Source organism: Sus scrofa, chromosome X (genome assembly GCF_000003025.6).
Source record: "Sus scrofa isolate TJ Tabasco breed Duroc chromosome X, Sscrofa11.1, whole genome shotgun sequence".
NCBI lineage: Eukaryota > Metazoa > Chordata > Mammalia > Artiodactyla > Suidae > Sus > Sus scrofa.
This window is the reverse complement of record NC_010461.5, coordinates 45,854,344-45,880,197: the sequence shown is the minus strand read 5'-3', so window position 1 is coordinate 45,880,197 and position 25,854 is coordinate 45,854,344. Positions and strand designations below refer to the sequence as shown.

Here is a 25,854-nt window from a genome sequence, read left to right as displayed (position 1 = left end):
TTATGCCTATGGCATGAGGAAGTTCCCACATCAGGGATCAAACCCGAGCCACAGAGTGACAACATCGAATCCTTAACCACTAGGTCACCAGGGAACTCCTTAAGGTCCTTAGCTATTAAATGAGGTAATAATAGTGCTTACAACATAGAGTTGGGAAGATAAATGAGGTAATATTTGTAAAGTGTTCATAATAAAGCCAAGGCATAAAATTACAGCCATGCACATTTTGATGAAATAAAAAATAGCGCCTAGGCAAGTGAAACAGCTTGTACAAAGGGTTGAGGGTCCCAGAAGGCAAGGTGAAATCGGAGCATGGTAGAAGCAATTTATTGTGGCCTGGATGAGGGATGCTCTTCCAGCATGAGCTACACACTGAATGCCAGGCTAAGGATCTCCGACTTTCTCTTGAACACAGAGATGTTGACCTGGGCTCCTGCTGTTCTTGATTTGCCCTTAGCCTCCAACCAATGTCCTTTTAAGGCCCTCTGGAGAAAGGATTGTTCTGGTGAGGTCGCTGGAGATGGCAGAGGAACAGCGATGAGGAAAGAAGGGCTTGCAAAAGAAGGTAAGAGAGGACAGCTGGACCCAAGCTCCCTTCCCTCCTCTCCCCCCTTTGCAGGGGGAAAAAAGAGTTCTCCAAAAAGGCACTTGTCTATGAGATAAATACATAGGATCCAACAGGCAGAGCTGTAGGGGAGAAGACAGGGTAAACTGAGTCATATACTTGTAGCCACAGTCCCCCATTTATTTTTTGGCCCCGCCCACAGCATGTGGAAGTTCCCTGGCAGGGATCAAACCTGCAGCAGTGACAATCCTTAACTGGTAGGCCATCAGGGAATGCCTGATTCTTTTGTTTTAAAAACAAAAAACTTCCGGGATTTCCCACTATAGCAAAACGGGATTGGTGGCATCTTGGGAGCTCTGGGACGCAGGTTCCATCCCTGGCCAGGTACCATGGGTTAAGGATCCGGTGTTGCTGCAGCTGCAGCTTAGGTCACAACTGCGGCTTGGATTTGATTCCTGGCCTGGGAACTCCATATGCTGCTGGGCGGCCAAAAAAGAAAAACAAAAACACCCCCACCACCACCACATTCTTATCATAAGGAATGTTCTACTTGGTGTCTAAACAGTTGGGAATGGTTTGGTACATTTCTCACTCATGTTTAACTGTCCTAGTTACTGAATGTAAACAAGGCTTTTATCCCAGGCTTGAATAAAAATGCTTCTTTCCAACTTATTCTGGGATTTGTCATAGCCCAGGGCCCCTTTCATTCTCTCAACAAACTTTAACTTTTTTATTATGAACATTTCAAACATATGAGAAGAGAGTAGGTAGCCTAAACACACACACACCATTAAGATTGGACAATGAATAAGATTCTGCCATATTTAAAGTATTCCATTTTTTTCTTTTATTGAAGTATTTAAAAGCAAATCCCAGACACTAAATCATATCCATATATACTTCAGTATGCATTTCTTAAAAAAAGGACATAATTAAATAAAACCATCATTCCATTATTACACTTAGGCATAGCAATAATTCCTTGGTAATGACTAATAATGAGCAAGTCCACAATCACTTAGTTGTCTTCATAATCAAATGTCTTTTTACAGTGGGTTTGTTCTAATCAGAACATATTTCATTGCTTAATACGTCTCTTGAGGGTCGCTTAATTTAGAGCAAGTCCTCTCTTCCCACTTTTTGTGTCATGCCCTTTACTTATTGCAGTAGAAGGACTCATCTTCTGAATTAGTCTGTTTGCTCTCTTGTGGTGTCATTTAACATGTTCTTTACTCTCCATTTTTCCTGGAGATAGAAGTTATTTCTGAGGGTTGTATTGCATTCAGATTATTTATTATTATTATTATTATTAACACTTCATAGGTGGTTCTGTGAGATTCCTATTTCATCATACCAGGAGGTGTACAATATCTGGTGGTCCTGCTTTTAATGATGTTAAGATTTATCGGTGGGTTAAGCCAGATCCTTCCATGAAAAATTTCCCCATCAACCTTTCCTTTAATGATTTCATCTATTGATGATAGTTGCCTGAATCAGTTATTTTATTAGGACTTGAAGAGTGACCATTTTTCTAAAATTCTATCACTTTTCTACGTTTATTAACTGGCATTTTTATGTAAGCAAAAACTTTCCTGGAGTTCCCATGTGGTGCAATGGGTTAAGGATCTGGCATTGTCACTGCAGTGGCTCAGGTCACTGCTGTGGCATGGGTTTGATCCCTGGCCTAGGAACTTCCACATGTGGGAGTGGCAATAAATACATAAATAAGTAAATAAATAAATAAATAAATAAATAAATAAATAAATAAATCCATCCAATTTTCCTTCATCAACTCAGGCTATTGTGTCACCCAAAATACAGAAAAGACAAGATAAAGATGTAATTCTGTCATTACAAATGCCAGGGTTTTTTGGCCATACCTGTGACTTGTGGAAGTTCCTGGGCCAGGGATCAAACCAGCACCACAGCAGCAACCCAAGGTGCTGCAGTGACAAGGCCGGATTCTTAACCCACTATGCCCTAAGGGAACTACACAAATGCCAATTTTAGAGTAAGGAATTGATGCCCTATGGTTCCAATGATTCAAATGAGGTTTTCGTTTAATCTTATCTTGTTTCCTCTTGTTTTTAGTGTCATTATTAACTTATAGTTTTTGTTTTATAAAAATGCATTTAGTGCTCAGTCCATTGCAATTATTTTATTTGATGTTCAAATTTTCCCTCATTTGGCCAGTGGGAACCCCTTCAAATTTGATTCTGTACATTTTCCACATAACATGAGTAAAACTTTGATAGTTTTCATGGTTTCTAGGGAAAAAAAGATATTTCAGGCTCATTCTAGACATTTCCTGCTCCATATCTGAAATCAGCCACTTTTTCAAGGAGTCCTGGTTCTTTTCAGTTGGGATGTTTTTAGACAAAAAAATAAGGGTACTAGGTGTGCACATTGATAGTGGGTGTCCCTGCTTCTAGGTATTTTCAATGAACAGAGCAAGACTTTTTTCTTTGAGAGAAACAAAAAAGTCATTGGATCATATTGATATTTCCAATTGAAAATTAGTGTTCCAGTGGTTATGCAATTTAAAAATATTATACTTCAAAAGTGGGAAAATCTTGGTTCCTAACAACATTTATATAATGGCTTCTTTGCAGTAAAGTAATAAAAACCAATATTTCTACCAGCAATTAGACCCTGTAAGAGGTCTAAGATTTCTTAGCAGTTCTATTTGTCCTTGGAATATATTCCATTAAGGGCATACATTCAAAACACGGTGTTCTAAAGTTGCTGGAAATAATATATTATCTTTGTAAGCTATGTCATGAATGTGATATAGTTAGGGCTTTTCATTCCAGTTTATTTTCCAGTTTTTAGGGATTGCTTTAAATTTTTAACTGAATTTAAATTTTTGAATAGGTAAAAACATTTTTATGTTTCCAACATATAGTCTAAACTACATAACTTCCATCCTCCCTACATCCTGTTACACCCTCTCCCTCATAGATCACTTTTTAAAACTTGTTTTTGGTTTATCCTTCCAATACTGCTTTTTGAAAATATAAGTATCTACTTAAATGCTTATATATGTACCTATGTATATTTATAGATCATATTTATACTTTGCATGCCCCCCTTTCTTGTGCAAGGGTATTGACTGGATATGCTGTTTTACGCCTTATGGAAGCTCCCACTGAATGCTTATTATATTCCTGGCACTGTGCTGAGGTATTCAGGCACGAGTGATCCCACTTATCACCATGTTCTAGTGTATTTTTTCGGTATTACAGTTAATTAGAGCTGTTGCTCTTATCTCTGTCTCTCAGGAGACAGTGCTCCTGGGTGCTGCCTCAGTGCGACTTATTTATCTCCCACTATCTTGCAGCAAGCACTGACAGTGACAAACACTTGTCCTTCAGCATGTCAAAAGAATAAACATATTTTTAATTACACAGGTGATGCATGAGAACATGCACACTCGTGAGATGCTCAAACAACACAGAAGTATATGGAACAATAAGCCATGGTTTGCTCGCTCTCTCAATCTCACTGCACTTGGCTGAAACAATTATTCCTACGGTGGTTGCCAAATGGTGATTTTCTAATTCTATTTTTCCTTCTACGTTTATTTGTTCACATTCTACAATGAGGAATAGCTGTCTTTTTTCCTTCCTTCCTTTATTCATTCATTTAGTTTTGTGATATGGTTTGTGAATTCTTATTTTACCCAATGGTTCATAAACGGCTACACTTTTGTTTATTTTGATTCCCAAATTGTCCTAGAATTTGACAAGGGGAGTCCTTTCAAGCTTGCTTTTGTGTCCTTTTGATATGCCTATCATCTTTTGAGCCTTTACTTACTTTCTGGAACATCAAGATGCTCCAGACGCGTCTTGTACTTTTCCTGCCCCAGCTCTGGAACCAGCCATTTCTCCAAGAATCCAGCCTTGGTTCCTTCCGGTAGAGATACCAAGATAGGGGCACTTAGTGTGTGACCATTGCTGCAACTAGGGGTCATTGCTTCTAGTCCATCTCAGTGGACAGAGCTGGTGTATACGTATATAGTTTTAAACACATAAACATGTCTATCTATCTAGCTATCCATCCATCCATCCATCTACCTGTCTATCTATCCATCTAACTATGAAATCTCTGTGTCATCTTAAAATCCTGAATTCATAATGGTATTCCAATTCTAATCTCAAACCACAAGATTCATTCTGGCCTCCCCACCCTTTTCTGCATTTCTAATTCCCTTCTCTGACAGTGAGAAATCTGTTTCTCATTATCCACAATATATTTACTTATTTGCTCAATCAATATGCATGTAGTAGTTTCAGAACAGCCAACCTACTACTGTGAAAAATAAAGCTACTAACTTAGGTTTAATATTTGTTTATAATTTTTTTCTCCTTTACTGTAGTTATGTTATTCATTTGAAATAGACTCATTTGTTCATATTTGTATTTCATTTTCTTTCTCCCCCATACTTGTTGACTGATTGACTATATAAAACATTAACATGATTTTTTAAAATTGAAGTATAGTTGATTTACAATGTTGTATTAGTTTTAGGTGCATGGCAAGGTGACAGTTATACATGTATACATTCTTTTTCAGATTATTTTCCATTATAGGTTATTATGAGATATTGAGTATAGTTCCCTGTGCTATACAGTTGGTCCTTATTGTTTATCTATTATATATACAGTAGAGGGCATCTGTTAATACTAAACTCCCAATTTATCCCTTCTCCTTTTCCCCCTTTGGTAACCATAAGTTTGTTTTCTGTGTCTGTGCGTCTATTTCTGTTTTGTAATTTCTTTTTTATCATTTTTTAGATTCCACATATAAGTGATATCATACAGCATTTGTCTTTCTCTGTCTGGCTTGCTTTATTTAGTATGATCATCTCTAGGTCCACCTATGTTGCCACAAATGGCATTATTTCATTCCTTTTTGTGGCTGAGTAGTATTCCATTGTATATATATGTACCACATCTTCTTTATCCATTCATCTCAGTGGACATGTAGGTTGCTCCCATGTCTTGGCTATTGTAAATAGTGCTGCTATGAACATTGGGGTGCATTTTCGAAATAGAGGGGTTTTTTGTTTTTGTTTTTGCTTTTTAGGGCTGCACCCTCGGCATATGGAGGTTCCCAGGCTAGGGGTCCAATCGGAGCTACAGCTGCCGGCCTATGCCACAGCCACAGCAACGCCAGATCTGAGCCATGTCTGTGACCTACACCACAGCTCACAGCAATGCCAGATCCTTAACCCACTGATCAAGGCCAGGGATTGAACCCGAAACCTCATGGTTCCTAGTGGGATTCGTTTCCACTGTGCCATGACAGGAACTCATCGAATTAGAGTTTTCATCCTTTCTGGATATATGCCCAAGAGTAGGATTGCTGGATGATACGGTAACTCCATTTTTAGTTTTTTAAGGAACCTCCATGCTGTTATCCATAATGGCTGCACCAATTTACATTCCTACCAACAGTGTAGGAGGGTAACATGATTTTAAAAGTCAAAACCATACAAAAAATTATACCCAGAGAAATGTCACTCTCCCATGCCCTGTACCTTATTTGCATCCTCCTTCCCATCCTTTTCACCCTATTACCTTTTCACCCTATTATCCTATGAGAAAGAGAGGGGGATATATATATATATAGATTCCAGTCCAGGCAGGGGGAGAACACGGTGAGGAGCCAGGAACTTCTACCATTTTGGGAAGTCTGGGTCAGAGGGCACTGCATTTAGTGGTGGAGGGGGGAAAATAAAGTTGTAGAGTAAATTAGTGAGGCAAAGAATATGTCACACAGAAATCCTAGGGTGCTGGGTTAAGAAGATGAGACTTTATCCCTTAGGGGACTGGGACACTAAGGAAATTTTTTTCTCTTCTCCTCCTCCTCCTTCATTTCCTCTTTACTTTTCAAGAAAGGGGATCATAAGGCCTATTTTGCAGTTTAGAAGGATTCCTCCAACAGTGGGCAGGGAAGATGGATTGGCTGGGGGATAAGAGCAAGAGTCAGGGAGGCCTGTGAAGAAGCTACAGCAACATTCAGGGAATGATATATTTTGGTGGTTATGCTTGGAAGTCCCAGAGTCAGACTTCCAAATTTTCACCAGCCCAGTTCTCTCTTCTTCTCCTTCCCTTCTTCTTCTTCCTCCTCCTCCTTCTTCTTCCTGTGCCTGCAGCATGCAGAAGTACCTGAGCCAGGGATTAAATCTGAGCCATGGCCATGACAATACCGAATCCTCAACCATTAGGCTACCAAGTAACTTCTTCAGTTTTCCCTTCTGATCTCCAGTTTCTCATATCCAGCTTTCTAGTAGGCATCTCCACTTGAGAGTCTAATAGGCATTCTCAGACTCAACAAAACCAAAACCAAAACTAAACTCCTGACTTTACCCCTAAACCCAGCTCCTCCTGCAGTCTTTCTCTTACCATGTTGGCAATTCCATCCTTCTGGTTGCTCTGGACTCATTCTTAGAGATATTCTTCACTCCTCCCTCTCTTTCACATCCCACATCCTGAAGTCTAATAATCTATTCGTTTGCACTTTCTAGATTTCATATGAATGTAATCATACAGTATGTTTTCTTCTCTTTCTTTTATTTTGGTCTGGCTTCTTTCACTCAGCATAATTAGTTTGAGATCATCTTTTTGGTTGTGTGTCAATAGTCCATTCCTTTTAGTGCTGAGTAGTATTCCATTGTATTTATATACCACAGTTTCTTTATTCACTCACCTGTTGATGGATATTTGGTTTGTTTCCACTTGTGTCTATTATAATAATTAAAGCTGCTATGAACATTTGCGCACACATCTTTGTATGGACATATGCTTTCTTTTCTCTTGGGTAAATACACAGGAATGGGAAGTCTAGATCATATGGTAGGTATATGTTTAACATTGTAAGATACTGCTAGATCTGTTTTCCAAAGTAGCTGTACCATTTCATTCCTACCAGCAGTGTATAAGAATTCCAGTTCCTTCATATCCTTGCCAAAACTTGGAATGTTCAGTCTTTTAAATTTTAGCCATTTTAATAAGTGTATGGTAGCATCTAATGATGGCTTTAATTTGCATTTCCCTAATGACCAATGCTATTGCACATGTTTTCATGTGCTTATTTCTCATCTGCGTATTTTTTTTAGTGAAGTATCTGTTCAGATCTTTTGTCCATTAAAAAATTGGGTTGTTTGATTTCTTATTACTGAGTTTTCAGAGTTCTTTACATATTCTGAATACAAGATCTTTATCAACTTTTTTTTTTTTTTTACCACACCCTCAGCGTACGGAAGTTCCTGGGCCAGGGATCAAACCTGCGCCATAGCAGTGACCCAGCCACAGCAGTGACACTGTGGGTTCCTTAACCCACTGAGCCACCAGGGAACTCCACAATCCTTTATCAGATATATGCTCTACAAAAATTTTTCTTCCATTCTGTGGCTTGCCTTTTAATTTTCATAGCAGCCTCTTTTTGAAGAAAAAATTTCTAGTTTTGATAAAGTCCAAGTTATCAATGCTTCTTTTATATCCATGCTTTTTGAATCCTAGTTAGGAAATACCTGCCAACCCAAAGGTGATTAAGGTTTCCTTCCGGAGTTCCTGTCATGGTGCAGTGGAAACGAATCCAACTAGGAACCATGAGGTTGCGGGTTCGATCCCTGGCCTTGATCAGTTAAGGATCCCGCATTGCTGTGAGCTGCGGTGTAGGTCACAGATGTGGCTCAGATCTGATGTTGCTGTGGCTGTGGTGTAGGCTGGCAGCTGTAGCTCCGATTGGACCCCTAGCCTGGGAACTTCCATATGCCATAGGTGTGGTCCTAAAAAGCAAAAAAAAAAAAGGTTTCCTTCTAACTTTTCTTTAATAAATTTTGGTAATTTTCAGTTTTACATCTAGGCCTATGATCCATCTTGCATTAATTTTTGTACATGTTTTGAGGCAGTGTTCAAAATTCAAATTTTTTTTTCATATGGCTATTCAATTGTTCCAGCACCATTTATTGAAAATATTATTCTTTCCCTTATTGAATTGCATTTATACCTTTGCTAAAAATCAATTAGTCATTTATGTATGGGCTTATTTCTTGACTCTCTTCTTTTTCACTGATCTTTACTCCAATACCACTTTGTCTTGATTACTGCAGCCTGAAACCAAGTAGTGTAAGTCCTCTAACTTTGTTCTTTTTAAACATTATTTTGGCTATTCTAGGTCCTTTGCATTTCCATATACATTTTAGAATTGGCTTGTCAATGTATGCACCTTAGCAATATTGAGTCTTCCAGTCTGTGAACATAGGATATTTTTTCTTTTATTTAGATCTTTTATTGCTCTTAGTAATGTTTTGTAATGCACAGCATGCAGGATTTGCACATCTTTCATCAGATTATTCCTAAGTATTTTATATATTGTGATGCTATTATAAATGATATTTTGATTTCAAATTCCAATTGTTAATGCTAGTTTATAGAAATACATTTGGTTTTGAATATTGACCTTTTATCCTGCAACCTTGCTAAACTCATTTAGTAGTTTTTTTGGTATGTTTCTTAGGATTCTCTATAGACAATAATGTTATATGCAAAAAAGATAGATTTATTTCTTTCTATACAATCTGGTATGTTTTATTTCTTTTTCTTACTATACTGCAAGGGCTAGAACCTCCAGTACAATGTTGAATAGAAGTAGGGTCAGACCTTCTTGTCTTGTTGCTGATCTTAAAGAGAAAGCATTCAGTTTTTCCTCCATAGGGTGTGATGTTAGCTGTAGGTTTTTCAAAGATGCTCAACATAAGTAATCATCAGGGAAATGCAAATCAAAACCACCAGGAGATATCACCTCACACCTGTTAGGATGTCTATTATAAAAAGAAAAAAAAAAGACATATTATAAAAAGAAAAAAAAGACCTGTTGGCGAAGATGTGGAAAAAGGGGAACACTTGTACACTGTTGATGGGAGTGTAAACTGGTGCAGCCACTATGGGAAAGAGTATGGAGTTTCCTCAAGAAATTAAAAATAGAACTACAGGAATTTCTGTTGTGGTGCAGTGGAAACGAATCTGACTAGTATCAATGAGGATGCGGGTTTGATCCCTGGCCTTGCTCAGTGGGTCAGGGATCTGGCTTTGCAGTGAGCTCTGGTGTAGGTCACAGGCACAGCTTAGATCCCGCGCTGCTGTGGCTGTGGCCAGCAGCTGTAGCTCACATTCGACCCCTAGCCTGGGAACTTCCATATGCCAAGGGTGCAGCCCTAAAAAGCAAAAAAAAAAAAAAAAAAAAAAAAAAAAAAAAAAAAAAGAACTACCATATGATCCAGCAATCCTACTATGGAGTATGTATTCAGAGGAAATGAAATCACTGTCTCAAAGAGATAATCTGTACACTCATGTCAATGAAACATTATTCACAATAGCCAAGGTATGGAAACAACTTATCTGTCAACAGATGAATGAATAAAGAAAATGTGGTATTTTCATACTCACACAGGAATATTATTCAGCTTTAAAAATAAGGAAATTCTGGGAGTTGCCATCGTGGCTCAGTGGTTAACGAATCCGACAAGGAACCATGAGGTTGCGGGTTTGATACCTGGCCTTGCTCAGTGGGTTAAGGATCTGGAGTTGCCGTGACCTGTAATGTAGGTCGAAGATGCAGCTCGGATCCAGAGTTGCTGTGGCTGTGGTGTAGGCTGGCAGCTACAGCTCCGATTAGACCCCTAACCTGGGAATCTGGCAAGTGCAGCCCTGGAAAAGATAAAAAAAAAAAAAAAAAGAAAAGGAAATTCTGCCATTCGCGACAACATGGATAAACTTTGAAGGCATGGTGGATGGTATCACTTACATGTGTAATTTTTTTTTTTAAGTTAAATTCATCAACAGAGAGTAGAATGGTGATTGCTAGGGAGAGGCTGGTAAAAGGGTACAAACTTTCAGTTATAAGATGAATAAGGTCTGAGGAGCTAATGTATAACATGGTCACTATAGCTGATAATTCTGCATTATATAATAGAAATTTGCTAGGAGCGTGGAAGTTAAATGTTCTCACAAAAAAACCCACAACCCAAAAAAGTTAATATGTGAGGTGATGGATGTGATGGTGGGGATACTTTCATAATGTACACATATAGAACTATGTTTTACACTTTATTTTTATTATCATATTCTTTGCTTTTGTGGGCTGCACCTTTGGCATATGGAAGTTCCCAGGCTAGGGGGCAAATTGGAGCTGCAGCTGCCAGCTACAGCCACAGCAACACTGGATCTGAGCAGCCTCTGTGACCTACACCACAGCTCACAGCAATGCTGGATCCTTAACCCACTGAGCGAGGCCAGGGATCGAACCTGCATCCTCATGATGCTAGTCGGGTTTGTTACCGCTTAGTCACAACAGGAACTCCATGTTTTACACTTTAAATATATTACAATTTCATTTGTCAATTATACCTCAATAAAGCTGAAAATTTTTCTATTCCCATTTTTTATTTCTTCTTTGACACAACATTTAGTAGTGTTATGTTTCCAAATATTTGCATATTTTGCGAATACCTTGAAATTTTTATCTCTAATTTAATTCCATTGTGTTGAGAGAAAATACTCTGTATTATTTGAATCTTTTAAGTTTATGGAGATTTGTTTCATGGTCCAGAATATGGTTGCATTTGTTTCCCAAGCCTGCCATAAAAAATTACCACAGCTTGATGGCTTAAAACAACAGAAATTTATTCTCTCACATTATAGAGGGCAGAAGTCTGAAATCAAGGGGTAGGCAGGATTGGTTCCTTTTGGAGATTCTAAGGGAGAATCTGTTCCATGCTTCTCTCCAGCTTCTGGTACCTCCTGGCAATCCTTGGCATTCCTTGGCATTCCTTCCAGCCTTTGTCTCTGCCTTTGCAATGCCTTCCTCTCTGTGTCTCAAATCTCTCTCTGCCTTTCTTTTATAAGGGTGCCTGTCATTGCATTTAGGGTATACCCAAAATTCAGCATGATCTCATCTTTCATCTTGAGATCTTTAACTTAATTACATCTTCAAAGACCTTCTTTTCAAATAAGGCCATGTTCACAAGTTCTGGCGGTTAGGATTTGGACATCTTTTTAGAGGCCATTATTAAACCCAGTACTATGGCCTATCTTGGCTGTGTGCACTTGAAAAGAATGTCTACTCAGAGTTCCCATTGTGGCTCAGTGGTTAACGAATCTGACTAGGAACCATGAGGTTGTGGGTTCGATCCCTGGCCTCACTCAGTGGGTTAAGGATCCAGCTTTGCTGTGAGCTGTGGTGTGGGCCGCTGGCTGCAGCTCCGATTGGACCCCTAGCCTGGGAACCTCCATATGCTGCGGGAGCAGCCCTAGAAAAGGCAACAAGACCAAAAAAAAAAAAAAGAATGTCTACTCTGTTGTTGGATGATGTGTTCTATAAATATCAGTTAGGTAAAGTTGGTTGATAGTGTTCTTCAACTCTTATGTTCTAATTAATTTTTTTTGTCTACTTGTTCTATAGATTACAAGAGAGATGGGTTGAATCCTTCAACTGTAATCATGAATTTTTACATTTTGCATTTTAGTTCCATCAGTTTTTGCTACATGTATGTTGAAGCTCTATTATTAGGTGCATAAATGTTCAGAATTGCTATATCCTGCTGATGACTCCTTCATTATTACAAAATAGCCCTTTGCATCCCTGGTAACATCCTTTACTCTGAAATACTTTTCTACTTTTTTGTTTTGTTTTTGAAATTTTTTTATTTCAGTGAATTTTATTACATTTGTAATTGTACAGTGATCATCACAACCCAATTTTATAGCATTTCCATTCCAAACCCCCAGCCCATTCCACTCACCCCCCCAACCTATCTCCTTTGGAAACCATAAGTTTTTCAAAGTCTGTGAGTACTTTTTATGATATTAATATAGCCACTCTGGCTTCTTTATATTAGTATTTGTATGGAATATCTTTTACCATATTATTACTTTTTTCTCTAAAAAAAAAAAACTTTATTGAGGTACAGTTTACGTTCCATAATATGCATTCATTTTAGGCATACACTTCAGTGAGTTCAAACCAATATATACACTCAATTATAATACCACCACAAGGAGTTCCTGTTGTGGCACAGTGGAACCAAATCCAACTAGTATCCGTGAGGATTCGGGTTTAATCCCTGGCCTCGATCAGTGGCTCGGATCCTGCGTTACTGTGGCTGTGGTGCAGGCTAGCAGCTGTAGCTCTGATTCAACCCCAAGCCTGGGAATTTCCATATGCCAAGGGTGCGGCCCTAAAAAAAAAGAAAAAAAAAAAACCCACCACAAGATGCAAACATTACTGTCACCCCAAACATCCTATCATGTCCTTTAAAAAACAACAGCTTTATTGAGTTTTAATTCACATGCCATACTATTTATTGTTTTAAAGATACGATTAAATTTTAAAATTATATTCACAGAACTATGCAATAATCACAACTTCTGAACATTTACATCACTCCTCCAAAGGGAAAAAAACCTATGCACATGAGTCCCCCTTCTACCTCATCCCTAAGCAATCACTAATCTACTTTCCATCTCTATCAACGGTCCTGTTCTGGAATTTCATATAAATGTGATTTTTTTTAGGGCCTCACCTGTGGCGTATGGCAGTTCCCAGGCTAAGGGGTCTAATCAGAGCTGCAGCTGCCGGCCTACACCACAGCCACAGCAACTTGGGATCTGAGCCTCATCTGTGACCTACACCACAGCTCACAGCAATGCTGGATCCTTAATAAAATGAATGAGGCAAAGGATGGAACCCACATCTTCATGGGTACTAGTCGGGCTCATACTGCGAAACCACAAGAGGAATTCCTGAATTTCATGTAAGTGGAATTGTACAATATGTGATTTTTCGTGATTGGCTTCTTTCACTTGGGATAATGCTTTCAGGTTCATCTATGTTGTAGAATGTGTTATTATTTCATTTCTTTTTATTGCTGAATAATATACCATTGACTGGATATACCATATATTATTTATCAATTCATCAGTTGATATACATTAGAGTTTTTTCCACTTTTGGGCTTTTATGAATAATGCTGCTTTGAACATTTGTGTACAAATTTTCATGTGGATATATACTTCCAGTTCTCTTGGGTATATATTTAGGAGTGGAATTACTGGGTCACATGGTAATTGTATATGTAATCTTTGAGGAATTGTCAGATTGTATCCTAAAGCAGCTGCACTATTTTACATTTTCAGCAGTGGATGAGAGTTCCAATCCTCTACATCCTCACCAACATTCCAGTGGATATGATGCGGTCATTCACATAGTTTTGATTGCATTTCCCTGATGGCTAAAGATGTTGGCATCTTTTCATGTGTTTATTGGTCATTGTATATCTTCTTTGGAGAAAGGTCTACTCATATCTTTTGCCCATTTGAAAACTGGGCTCTTTTTTTTTTTGGACATGCCCACAGCATGTGGAAGTTCCTGCAAAGGATTGAACCCACACCACAGCAGCAACTTGCTGACAGCACTGGATCCTTAACCTGTGGTACCACAACTCCTATGGGTCTTTTAATTATTAGTGTAGGAGTTCTCTCTGCAATCTAGATATCAGATACATGACTTACAAAAAAATCTCCCATTATATGGGTTGCTTTATCACTTTCTAATGGTGTCCCTTGCAGCATAAATATTTTTCATTTTGATGAAGTCCAATTTATCTATTTTTTCTTTTGTTACTTGTGATTTTGTTGTCATACCTAAGGAACCTATGTTATGGTCATGAAGTTTTAGGTCTACATTTTCTTCCAAGATTTTTATAGTTTTAGCTCTTAATTTAGGTCTTTGATCCATTTTGAGTTACTTTTTGCATATGGTGTGAGATAGGTATTCATTCTTTTTTTTCCATTGTAATTATTTAGATTATGTTTTCAGTGTGATAATGCCTTTTTAAAAATTTTTATTGGAGTATAGTTGACTTACAATGTATTATTTTCAGACATACAGAAAAATGAATCACTTACACATATACATATAGTCATTCTTTTTTCCTATATAGGTTATTACAGACTATTGAGTAGATTTCCCTGTGCTTTATGGTAGGTCCTTGTTAATTATCTATCTGTCTATATTTTTTTGGCTTTTTGTGTTTTCAGGGCCACACCCACGGCATATGGAGGTTCCCAGGATAAGGGTCCAATTGGAGCTGTAGCCGCTGGCCACGCCACAGCCACAGCAACGCAGGATCCGAGCCGTGTCTGTGACCTACACCACAGCTCATGGCAACGCCGGATCCTTAACCCACTGAGCGAGGCCAGGGATCAAACCTGCCACCTCATGGTTCCTAGTCGGATTCATTTCCGCTGCACCACAACAGGAACTCCTAATTATCTATTTTATATACAGTAGTGTGTATATGTTATTCCCATCAGCCTAATTCATCTGCCCCACCGTGGTTTCCCCAATGGTAATCATAAGTTTGATTCTGAAATATGTGTTTATTTCTGTTTTTATAAATAAATTCTTTTTTTTTTTTTTTTTTTTGGTATGCTTTCTTAGGCCACAGTCATGGCATAGGGAAGTTCCTAGGCTAGGTGACTTAGGTCAGCCTAAGCCACAGCCACAGCCACAGGAACGCAGGATCTGTGCCACCTCTGAGATCTACACCACAGCTCAAGGCAACATTGGATCCTTAACCCACTGAGTGGTGCTGGGGATCAAACCTGCATCCTCACGGATACTAGTCAGGTTCGTTACAGCTGAGCCACAGTGGGCACTCTGCTTCATTCATTTTTAACGGAGCTTTCTTTTTCCTTTTGTGCTCCATTTTGGATGTTTTAAGAATTTCATTATGTTTCAAGTTCACTAGTCTTTTCTCCTGTGAATTTCTTCCAGTGTTTTTTTTTTTTTTTTTCCTCAGACCATGTGTATTTATCCCTAGAAGTTCAATCTGGATCTTTTAAAAATAACTTCATGTCTTCTATTAACAAACTTAATCTTCCTTCTATCTTCTTCAACATGTACAATACTTTTATAGTAGCTCTTTTAATATCCTTGTCAGTTAACTGTATCACTTGTGTTATTTCTGAGTCTGTTTTTATTGATTGACTTTTCTCCTCATTATTAGTTATATTTTCTCTTCCAGTGCATGCTTAATAATTTTTTATTGGTGCCAGACATTGTGAATTTTCTCATGTTGGGTTCTGAATTATGTAATTACACTAATAGTAATTTCTTTACATTCTGGGAACTTCATCCCAGGACATAGTTAAGTTACTTGGAAAGAGTTCTATCCCTTTGAGTCTTGCTCTCAAGCATTATTAAGATAGGACCAGAATAGTTTTTAGTCAAGAACGAATTTTCCTAACGACTGGGGTAAAAACTAGCTGAGAAATCTACCCAATACCTTAACTATTTTGAGGTTTTCTTACTTCTGGTAGGTGAGAAAATAAACTATTTCTATCCTTTTGAGAGCTCTGTACTCCCACTCCTTTTTGGTGGTTCTTTTCCCAGCCTGAATTTAGCAGGAGAGTCCCAGGGAACCCTCTGCAGAACTCCAGATCCTTGCTCACTCTCTCTTTCTCTCTCTTCTATCTGCAGCCCTCCCCTGTCCATGCAGCTCTCTTTTCTCTGGTCCTCTGCTCTAGGAGTTCTAGCTTCCTTGGCTTCCCTGAATGCTAAACTCTATTTCCTCACCTGGGAGAAATTCTGGCCTCTGTTCAGCTTTCCTCTCCCTGCACCGATGTCTGGAAACTCTCTCCAGGAAGTAAGCTGGGGGAAACTGTAATGCTCACCTCATTTTCCCCCTTCTCTCAGACATCAACATCCTGCATGGTTTGAAAGCCATCACTTCCAAAGTTTTAGTTATTTACAGTGGGAGGGTAAATCCAAACCCATTCATTCATCATGGGCAAAACCAGTTCCTAAGTAAGTCTTAACTAGTTCCCGAATGCTGTGTTAAAAGGATCTGTTATCTTTATCATGAGGTGTGTGTGTGTGTGTGTGTGTGTGTGTGTGTGTGTGTGTGCGCGCGCGCGCGCGCTGAGATGAAGAGGTTGAGGGAAACTCCTGAGGTCTTGTCAGGATAGCTGTTGCTATTCTGGCAACTACCACTATTAATGATGAGGAGGAGGTTGTCGTGAGGGTCTGGGGTCTGCACCAGTCCCATCTTCTCTATTGTACCCACTCCGGAAGCTGATTGGTAGGGAACATTTACCATGTTCTGCTCTTCCTCACCTTCCCCAGAGCTGGGTTCTCCTGTGCACATTAACTGCCTGGCTCTGGGGCATGTGAGTTTGAGAACCCTGTCCTGGACACCATGCAGATGCCCTCACACAAATGCTCTGTGGCGCAGGTATTGTTTTCACCACACAACTTTGTTTTATAAAGAGTTCTTCAATAATAGGTGAGTATGGGGTTGCTGTGAAAGATTCCATTAGTACATCAGTACATGGAATACACAGGTCATCCCTTTCCTTCACATTCTTTTTCCTGTGCCTAGGGCTGGGGTTAGTTACAGGTATTTCGTTGTTCCTTTCAAACATATTTCTCCGTACTTAAACAGCAACAACAACAACACACACACATGCACACACCAGGCTCCACCGTGAACATTCCCCATTTGCTTCCCTTCCCCCCCACAACATGCCCTGAAAAAGATGCCTCTGATCAGTACACACTGGTCCCCTCATCCTTTTCCATGGCCAGGGTGTGCTCTGTGGTATAATATGAACCCATTGCTGTTCACTTATCATCCAATGATCACTGACTATTAATGGACATTTAGTGGTTTTTCATGATCGCTGCTACCTTCCTTGTACACACAGATCTTTGAATGTGTTTATTATACATTTTTTTTTTTGTCTTTTTAGGGCCGCACCCACCACATATGGAGGTTCCTAGGCTAAGGGTTGAATCGGAGCTGTAGCCACTGGACTGTGCCACAGCCACAGCAACAGAGGATCCGAGTCGTGTCTGCAACCTACACCATAGCTCACAGCAACGCTGGATCCTTAACCCACTGAGCGAGGCCAGGGATCGAACCTGTGTCCTCATGGACACTAGTCAGATTCGTTTCCCCTGAGCCACCACGGGAACTCCTGTCATACATTTTTAGGTGGGATTTCTGAGTCAAAACTCAGTCATTCATCAATCATCCAGTGAGTGCCTACTCCGTGCTGGGCACTGGGGAGACTGACTACATTGGATGGGAAAAAAAGTCTCTGCCCTCACAAACTGAGCATTGTAAGGATTTTTCAGTTTGACAGCTGCTGCCTGAACGCTGTCCATCAGAGGTGCAGGAGAAGAAAAACTTGTTACAAGCTTCTCACACCATTCTTGGGGCAGACGCCCTTCTATAGTGAACAGAATGCTTAGAACTTTGCTCCCTTCAAGATCTTCAGGGTCTGGCGATAAGATTGTTCATTTGGGTGTGTTAGGGGGCGAGGAGGGAGGGAAAGAAGAGAAGGAACAGTTCACTAGTGATATGGTGAAGGGATGTTGGGATCAAAGGCTCCACTTAATTGTGTAGGAGGGGGCTGAGTCTGGTTGGAAACGCAAATTCTCAGGCTCCACCTAGGACTTAACAGAATCAGAAACACAGCGATGGGGTGGAGTGGGGGGCATCGATGGGGCGGGGTGGGGGCAGCGACCAGAGTTTTAATAAGCCCTCCAGATTTCTGGGATCTATGGTAAAGTTCCACATTTGCATTAAATCCACCAGAATAACCCACAGGGCTGAAGTGAGAAACAGCCCCCCATCCGGCGGGTCACACCTCCTGGAGGTCAGGGTCGGAGGGGGGAAGGGATGGTGGAGAGGATGAGGTGTGAGGACAGAACGCTCCACTGCTGGAATGTACCATTGCAGGTGCGGGGCTGGAAGGCACCACTACTGGAGGTACCATAGGGGAGGAGCTTCTATTGTGTAACAATGCAAGTACTGTGTATGGAGGGATAAGAACATCCGCCTGACCCCAGGGGAACCAGCCCCTAGCTTTTGACAGAGGTGGGGAGGACGCTGTCTTGGTACCCCAGCCTCCAATCCCATCCTAGGTGGACCCCCCACACTTTCTCAGACAGCCTGGGAGTTGGCTCCAGTCCCATTTTGGCCAAGCTCATCTCCTGCAGATTTGAATGCACCGGGAGCCAACCAGGGGGTAGTTGATTAGCTGTGAGACGTGGGAGGAGAGGAATCCTGGACCACTCTGCATGGTCCAACCAGAGACACCTGGCTCAGGCTCTCACTGGGTACAGGAACAGAGCCCCAAAGCCAGACCCCAGGCTCACACAGTCAGATGCTGAGGTTGAGGGGCGGGAGCTCGAAGTGGGGGCCTCTGCCCTGAGCACCGCAGTCAGTGGCCAATTTAGTGATGTCCCTCTAGGAGTCAGCTGGCACCCACGCACCAGGCTCTGAGTTTTAGATAGTCAGTGATCTGATTTGCAGTGTCCTAAGCACTTCTTAGGTAGCATCTCAATTAATCCTCACTAGGTCTCTTGGAAGAAAACCCTGTCACCCCGTCCCTATGAGGACACTTGGGCCCAGGGAGGGCACGTAAGTGGCTTGCTTAATCCTCTAACTCCGGTGGGACAGAGCTCGGCCAGGTGCCAGAGCCCATGAGGACAACAGCTGGGGCGGGCAGTCCTGGTGTTCCTGCTGCCCCAGGCCCTGTCAGGGCCCCTTCCCTGTCCTCACAGACCCAGCCCTACACTGTGTCATCCCACCTCCTGCAGGGCACTCAGCTAAGCTCCTGAGAAACCCTATCCCTTTCCCTCCAGCCCTGCAGGAACTGCCCTGGACTACTAGTCTGGGTCTGGATTTCCCCTGGATCCTGTAGAGATGTTCAATTCCACCCTAACAGGGACTTTATGACCAATCCCTGTGTCTAGGCAGGAGAGAAGTGTCCTGTAGAATGTTGTGCCCTTGCAGGGAGCACGGAGCAGGGAGGGTCCTGAGGGGATCCTCTGAGGAAGCCCTGGGTGCTGGGTGAAGGGACTCAATGGGGGTGAGGATATAACTGATGTCCTGAGAATGGGGCTGGGGGAGGGGGCTACAGAGGCACCTGGGGTGGAAGGGGAGGCCTGGTGGGAGGAATGTGGGGAGAGAGAGGAGTTGTGGCAGTTGTACCAAGAGAGGGAGTGTGAGAAAAGACAGGGATGATCAGAGGGATTTAAGGGGGTTGACATAGGCGATGAGAAGGGAAGACTTCACATCTCCAGGATCCAGTATGCAAAGTGGGTGCTAAGAGATGGCAGAGATGACCAGCTCCACAGGTCTCCCGCTGGGAATCTAGGATTTACCCTAAACCCCTTGTGGAGTAGGATGCAGTATCATCATGACCAGAGGTGATAATAATGGGTCAGACGATGGCCATGCCCAGGACCCAGACCTGGGACGGCCCTTCAGAACCTTCAGCCCCAGGGTGCTCCTCATCCCTGGAGTGAACCTGCCTTTGTCACAATGAAATGCCGGTGATGGAAGACTGCAGGGATGGCAGACACCAGGCCTCTCCCCTGGCCTGTTGGAACAAAGACTCACTGTCACTGCCCACACAGCAGCCCAGAACTGGAGATGTGTGGCTCTGTGTCCCAGAGTGCAGCCTCTAGGCTCTGGGGGGAGGTGTGTGAGGCCTCTAAGCTGAAGGGGACCTGTTGCCTGGAGTGGTGTGCACTTAAAGCAAAACACACAACTTGAGAGTTGTGGGCTTAAGTTTTACTCGGGGTCATCCGGAGGACTACAGCCTGGGAGACAGCTCCTCGGTTAGCTCTGGAGAGGTAGCGGAGAAACCGAGATGATCTGGGGCTAGAAAATGCTAGCAGTCAAGCATGCGTATTGGTAAAAAGATTCCTGTTAACCACAAAAATCAGATAGCTAAGGTTAAGGAGGTTCACGCTTTTCTGTGGATGGAAGAATCTTGGGTCACTGAACTTCTTCCTGAGATATGCACATAACTAAATAAGGGCCTGCTTGTCCAGAGCACAGAGGGCCTCATCCTGTTTTTCACCCGGAATTCCTTCGGAGTGCACTGTTGGTCAGCAACTGCAGGGGTTTTACACCTTAACCCTTGCAGAACCCGTGGGGGGTGAATGCCTCTCCTTGTCTGAGGGATCCTAATTTTTCTGCATCCACAGTCAAAACTGTCTGAGCTGCTTGGGGACTGTGCAGACAGGTGTAATGTATTTGAGCTGTTTGTGGGTGGTGTCTAGGATGTGAGATGTCTGCACTCTTTGTGGGACTCTGTACCAGGGCATGAGGTCTCTGAACTGTTTAGGAGGGGGGTGTCTTTTTCCCAGAGGGTTGGTTCTCTGAGCTGTTCACGTATCTGAATCCAGAATGTTCTGGAGAGGAAGGCAGGATGGGCCTCACTCTCACAGGTCCTAGAAGAAGGCGTGAGATCTCACGTTTGCTGTGAGTCTCCCATGCCTGCCCTGGGACCATGGAAATGAAAGCTTAGGGTCCCCATCCTCAGGGAGGGCACGTCCTCAGTCATGTACACCTCACAGGAGACCACGGTAATGATAAGGATAAGGACAATATATTGTGGCATCACTCCTACCCTTGCTAGGGGGCCTGGGACAAAACCTATGTACACATATTCACGCAGTTACTCTGCCCAACCCCCAACAAGGAGGTCACCGTTAGCAGATGGGGAGCCTGAGGCCAGGGTGGATGGGAGTTCTCAGCTCAAGAGGACAGGAGGAAATGGATGCAAACTTGGGCTCCTGGGAGGAGGCAGGAAAGGCTCAGTACAGCCCAGGCCAGGCTGTGGGAGTATGGGGAGGGGGAGGTTTGGCCTGAGACAACAAGGACCCTGGGACCGACTCACCGTCAGGATATGTTTCTGTGTCTCTGGATCAAACACCCTGCTTGACTCCTGATGTATGGAATGGAACTCTCACCTTCCCTGTGGAGGGGGTAGTGAAAGTACAGGTGAGCCTCCAAGCAGGTTGGGAAATACATCCGATTCATCACTGCACCCAAGGACCCACCAAAAATGTAGAGATCCTTCACTCTTCTTTCCCCCTCAAGCCCTTCTTGGCACTGAGATCAACAGGAGGCCAGTCAAGGGCTAGAAGGGAGGTGGGGAAACTTGCGTACATCATGAACCTGCCTATAACGGGAACATGTCTTTGTCCTGAGGGGCAGAGGGCCCTGATGTGTGTCAAGGTAATGTGACTGAGGCCAGGACACAGGCAGCTGAGTCATTCCCTAGAGACAGTCCCTCGGGAGGGGCTTCTCATCCCCTGCAGAGCAGACACCACATCCAGTGACAGAGCTGCAGGCCCACGCGAGGGTGGTAATTAAGTGGGGACACTGTGTTCCCAGAAATAGTTTCTACGTCCCTGTCTCTCTAATGCTTTATCTTTCCTTCTGTCTTCTCTGTGCCTGTTACATTGTCCCTCCTGTGCTTTTGTACAGGACAGGGTGTGACCTCGCTCACACCATGAGGGCCCTTGCTTTTCCCCACATGAGCATATCATCTTTGGACATGGATATTCATGGGGAGCAGTTGGGGGGATTCCCCTTGAGTCTCCATAATCTTCCAGGAAAGCATGTTCAGCTTCCCCAGAGAGGCTGGGGAGGGGGCTCTTCTTTGGGGTAAACCAAGAGCTCCACCTCCTCAAGGGGGCGACTTGGGCCTCTGGCCTCAGAGAGACACACGGGAATTCTCTGCTAAAAAGGCCTCTGGAGGCTCAAGACAAAGTCCTCACCATGGCCCAGAAGGCTCTACAGGACCTGGCCCTCATTACCCCTTCACCAGATCTCCTACCCCTCCCTCCATCATGCTGAGCCAGCCAAATCAGCCTCCTCACCTTCTCACACATGACAGACTGAGTTACACCCCGGAACTTTTCCACTGACCCGTACCGAACTCGGGGGAGGGGGGGGCATGCATCTCTTTCAGATGTTCCTCTCCTCTAGGTTTCCGCTCAAATGTCACAATCTTAGAAAGACCTTCCCTGACTGCTCTTTCTAGATAGGCCCCCTCCTCTCTATTTGACGATTCTGATTTAATTTTAATCACAGCAGTTACCAACACCTGACAAATCACATACCTTTGGGGGCTGAATAGAATAGACCCTCCATGAGAGCAAGGGTTGTTTTTCTTCTCTTTCCCAACACCCATAATTGTGCTTGACATATACTTTAGAGAGAAGGAATGAATGAGGTAAGGAATGAATAAACAGATGCAAAGTTCTTGAGGGAGGCATAGCTAGACAAGCCAAGAATTCTGCCAGGGAACATGTTCAGAGGTAACAGGATGGTGACAAATCCTGTGGACTTTATCTCACGTCCTCAGGGACAGAGAGACCACTGGGAGATGGCCTTTTTTTTTTTTTTTTTTTTGTCTTTCTGTCTTTGCTAGGTCCGCTCCCGAGGCATATGGAGGTTCCCAGGCCAAGGGTCCAATCGGAGCTGTAGCCACCGGCCTACGCCAGAGCCACAGCAACGCAGGATCCGAGCCACGTCTGCAACCTACATCACAGCTCAGGGCAACGCCGAATCCTTAACCCACTGAGCAAGGCCAGGGATCAAACCCACAACCTCATGGTTCCTAGTCGGACTCGTTAACCACTGCGCCACGACGGGAACTCCAAGAGGGCCTTTTTCCTAACAGAACCAAAGGTCCTGCTCTCTTTTTCCCCTAGTACTCACAGTCAAGGACAGAGGCCTGCCCCTCACCAGGACATCAGAGACCCGTCGGGACCTTTCTCCCCCCTGCCCCTTGAGGAACCCTGGCTGGCTTGCCGCACTACACCTATTCTATATTACCCAGGGAGGCGCAAGCAAGCCCAATGCCCAGCACAGAGAAAACGCTTGGTGCCACTACAAAGAAGTACATTTCTGTTTAGCAAGACTTTTTGCCGGGTCCAAGACTCCAGCGAATTGTGAGGTTTTAATCCTAACTTTGCCCTCCCTCCCTTTGGGGACCACCCTGGAATAGTCCACTAACATCTGCATCGGCTGTTCCCCGATGACACCACCAAGGGGCGCGCGAGATGGAACATCTGTCATGGGACGTACCACTGACAGGGCCGGAGGTAAGACCATTCACTCGGAAGGTACCATTAGAGGGTAGGAGGCGGTCGTTCTGGAATAATCCATCGTGTTCCAATACTGAGGGTTCACGTACACTGCGGAGGGCGTTAACCACAGTTCCCGGAGGAGGCTCTCATGGAGCCGCTGGGTCCATCCCCATTGTATCCTCTCCGTCTTCCCGGAGCATTCGAGCACGAGTACACACTGAATACCAGGATGCAGCCTTCTTTCTACCTACTCCAAGTTCACCCCTTCGTTTCTATATGGTCACCTCTAGCTGGGGCTGACGGCAACGGGGCAAGGGATTGGCTCCCGGAGGCGGTGGGAGGGGTCGGAAAGGATTATGAGTGATGATTGGTCAGGGCGAGATTGCTCTTCCGTTGTCCCAACCAGCGACGGAAGTCCTCTACTCCCACCCTCCGTAGTCGTCTGCCCAGTTCCGATTGGCCGTCTGTTTGGGGGGGCCCCGAGGTCGCAGAGTTGAAGCGCAGCGTGAGAGGTGAACGTATGCGTCTTTGCGCTTGCGCATGCGTGCGTGCGTGCATTTCCGTGCGCTTGCGCGTGCGGGTATTTTTCACACTACATTTTCTCCGAGCGGGTCTGTGCTACTGACTGTCCGGAAGGGGTATCGTAGCTGCCCCGGTCAGTAGCGCGGTTAGGCTCAGTCGCTGGCTGTGCGGAGTGACGGTGCTGTCTTCACGTGAGCTCTTTCAGTCTTGTCGAGCCCACATTCTGGAGCTTGTGGTTCCCCATGGTCAATCGCACAGATTCACGTAAAGTCCAGAGAGAGGTCTCTGAGTTTGTTTGGTGTCTCTCCCTGGGAAGTAACGTGTGTCATGCAGTTCGAAGCTATGTATCGCTACGCCTGACATCATAGATGCTAGTTGGGTCCATGTGATGTCTTTGAGCGCTTTGGGGAGTTTTTGGTGAACGGAATAGTTTATCTAACTGGATTTTGGGAGCCATGGTTCAAAGAGCCTTAGGCTTTGTCTGCCTTGTATATTTGGGTATGCACTTTCTGAGCTTTGGAGTCACTGGGTTTTAGACTGCTCTGTAGGCGTGTGCACCCCGGACTGTGAGGTGTCTGAGCTATTTGCGATTCTGACTACCAACTTATGAAGTCTCTGAGCTGCTTTGGGAAGGCTTTGTCCAAAGGCGTAGAGGATCTCAGCTGTTTGGGGTTTGGGTGTCAGGAGTAACGTCTCTTACCGTTTTGGCCTTAAAGTCTCTGTCCAGGAACGGAGGGGTTTGGAACCTGGTAGATAGGATTCCAAAGCCGCGAACCCCACGTGCTGGTTGTGTGTCTTGAGCAAGTCACTTCTCTTCTGGAGTTGCACTATGTATCATAATGAATTAAATGGGGCCAATGGCCATCATGGGCAGTACCTGTGTAACAGTGTACTGTAACAGTGTAAAGGGCTGATTCCCAGCCATGGCTCAGCAAGTGTTTTCTGAGTACTGTTCTAGGAGTTTCGGACAGGACAGAACTGACAGAGCCTCTCCTTTCATAGAGGTGCTCGGTAAACACATTAGAGCACATCAAAGGTGGCAGGTGCAATGTAGACAGAAAAGGCTGGATCAGGGGAAGGGGCATGGGGTGAGGATGTTTCTGTTTTCCTCGGGGTAACAAAGGCAAAGGCAGGTCTATCTGAAAGGTGACGATCGCGCAGACAGCTGGAGAAAGCGAGGGAGAAGGCCATGGGATTACCTGAAGGAAGAGCATTCCAGGCGGAAGAAGGAGCAGATGCAGCAGTCCTGGCGGGGACATCTACTTGAGGTGCTTCTGGGTCTCAAGAAGGAGTCCTGTGATGCCCTGGCTTTGGCTCCGAGCACTCATTGAACTGGTGTCTGGTGCTGCTCTGGCTCTTTGTCCCACAGCTTGTGGTCCTCCCCGTTTCACAGATGAAGGACCCGGGGCTCCAAGATGTGTCTTGCACCTTCTCCCTGCTTATGCTTGACATTACCGAAGAGGGGTGAAACCTTCTAGTCCGTCATGAGAGACAGAGGGCTTGAGTGGTAGAGCCACAGGGAGGACACCATCCACACTGAATGTCAGCCAAACAGCCAACATCACTTATAATACGGGAGTCCTGCCCCTCATAACGTTTCTACTCTTGATGGGGGGCAGGGCTTTAGGAATGAGAAAGGGACTGGGGCAAAGGAGAGGGGCAGGAAGGAGAAGCTGGAAGACAGTGAGAAAAAACCCACTGGCTTCATCATATTGCTTGGATTTGGCCCAGTTCACCTTGTTTAACTGATCATATGAGGATATACTCACCTTTTCCCCGTCTCTGCCATTTCT

At 43.5% G+C, this 25,854-nt stretch overlaps 1 long non-coding RNA gene across 2 annotated transcripts; it reads right to left on the bottom strand.

Moving 5' to 3' along the window:
- LOC102157934 lies at positions 1-23,855 on the bottom strand. Of its 2 annotated transcripts, XR_309220.3 has the most exons (3): positions 23,538-23,855; positions 21,337-21,414; positions 1-687 (listed from the first exon to the last, which is right to left on the bottom strand). It is a non-coding gene; the product is annotated as an uncharacterized LOC102157934 (long non-coding RNA). The 2 variants fall into 2 exon arrangements; XR_002340629.1 differs by lacking the exon at positions 1-687 and having other exon boundaries at positions 15,386-21,414.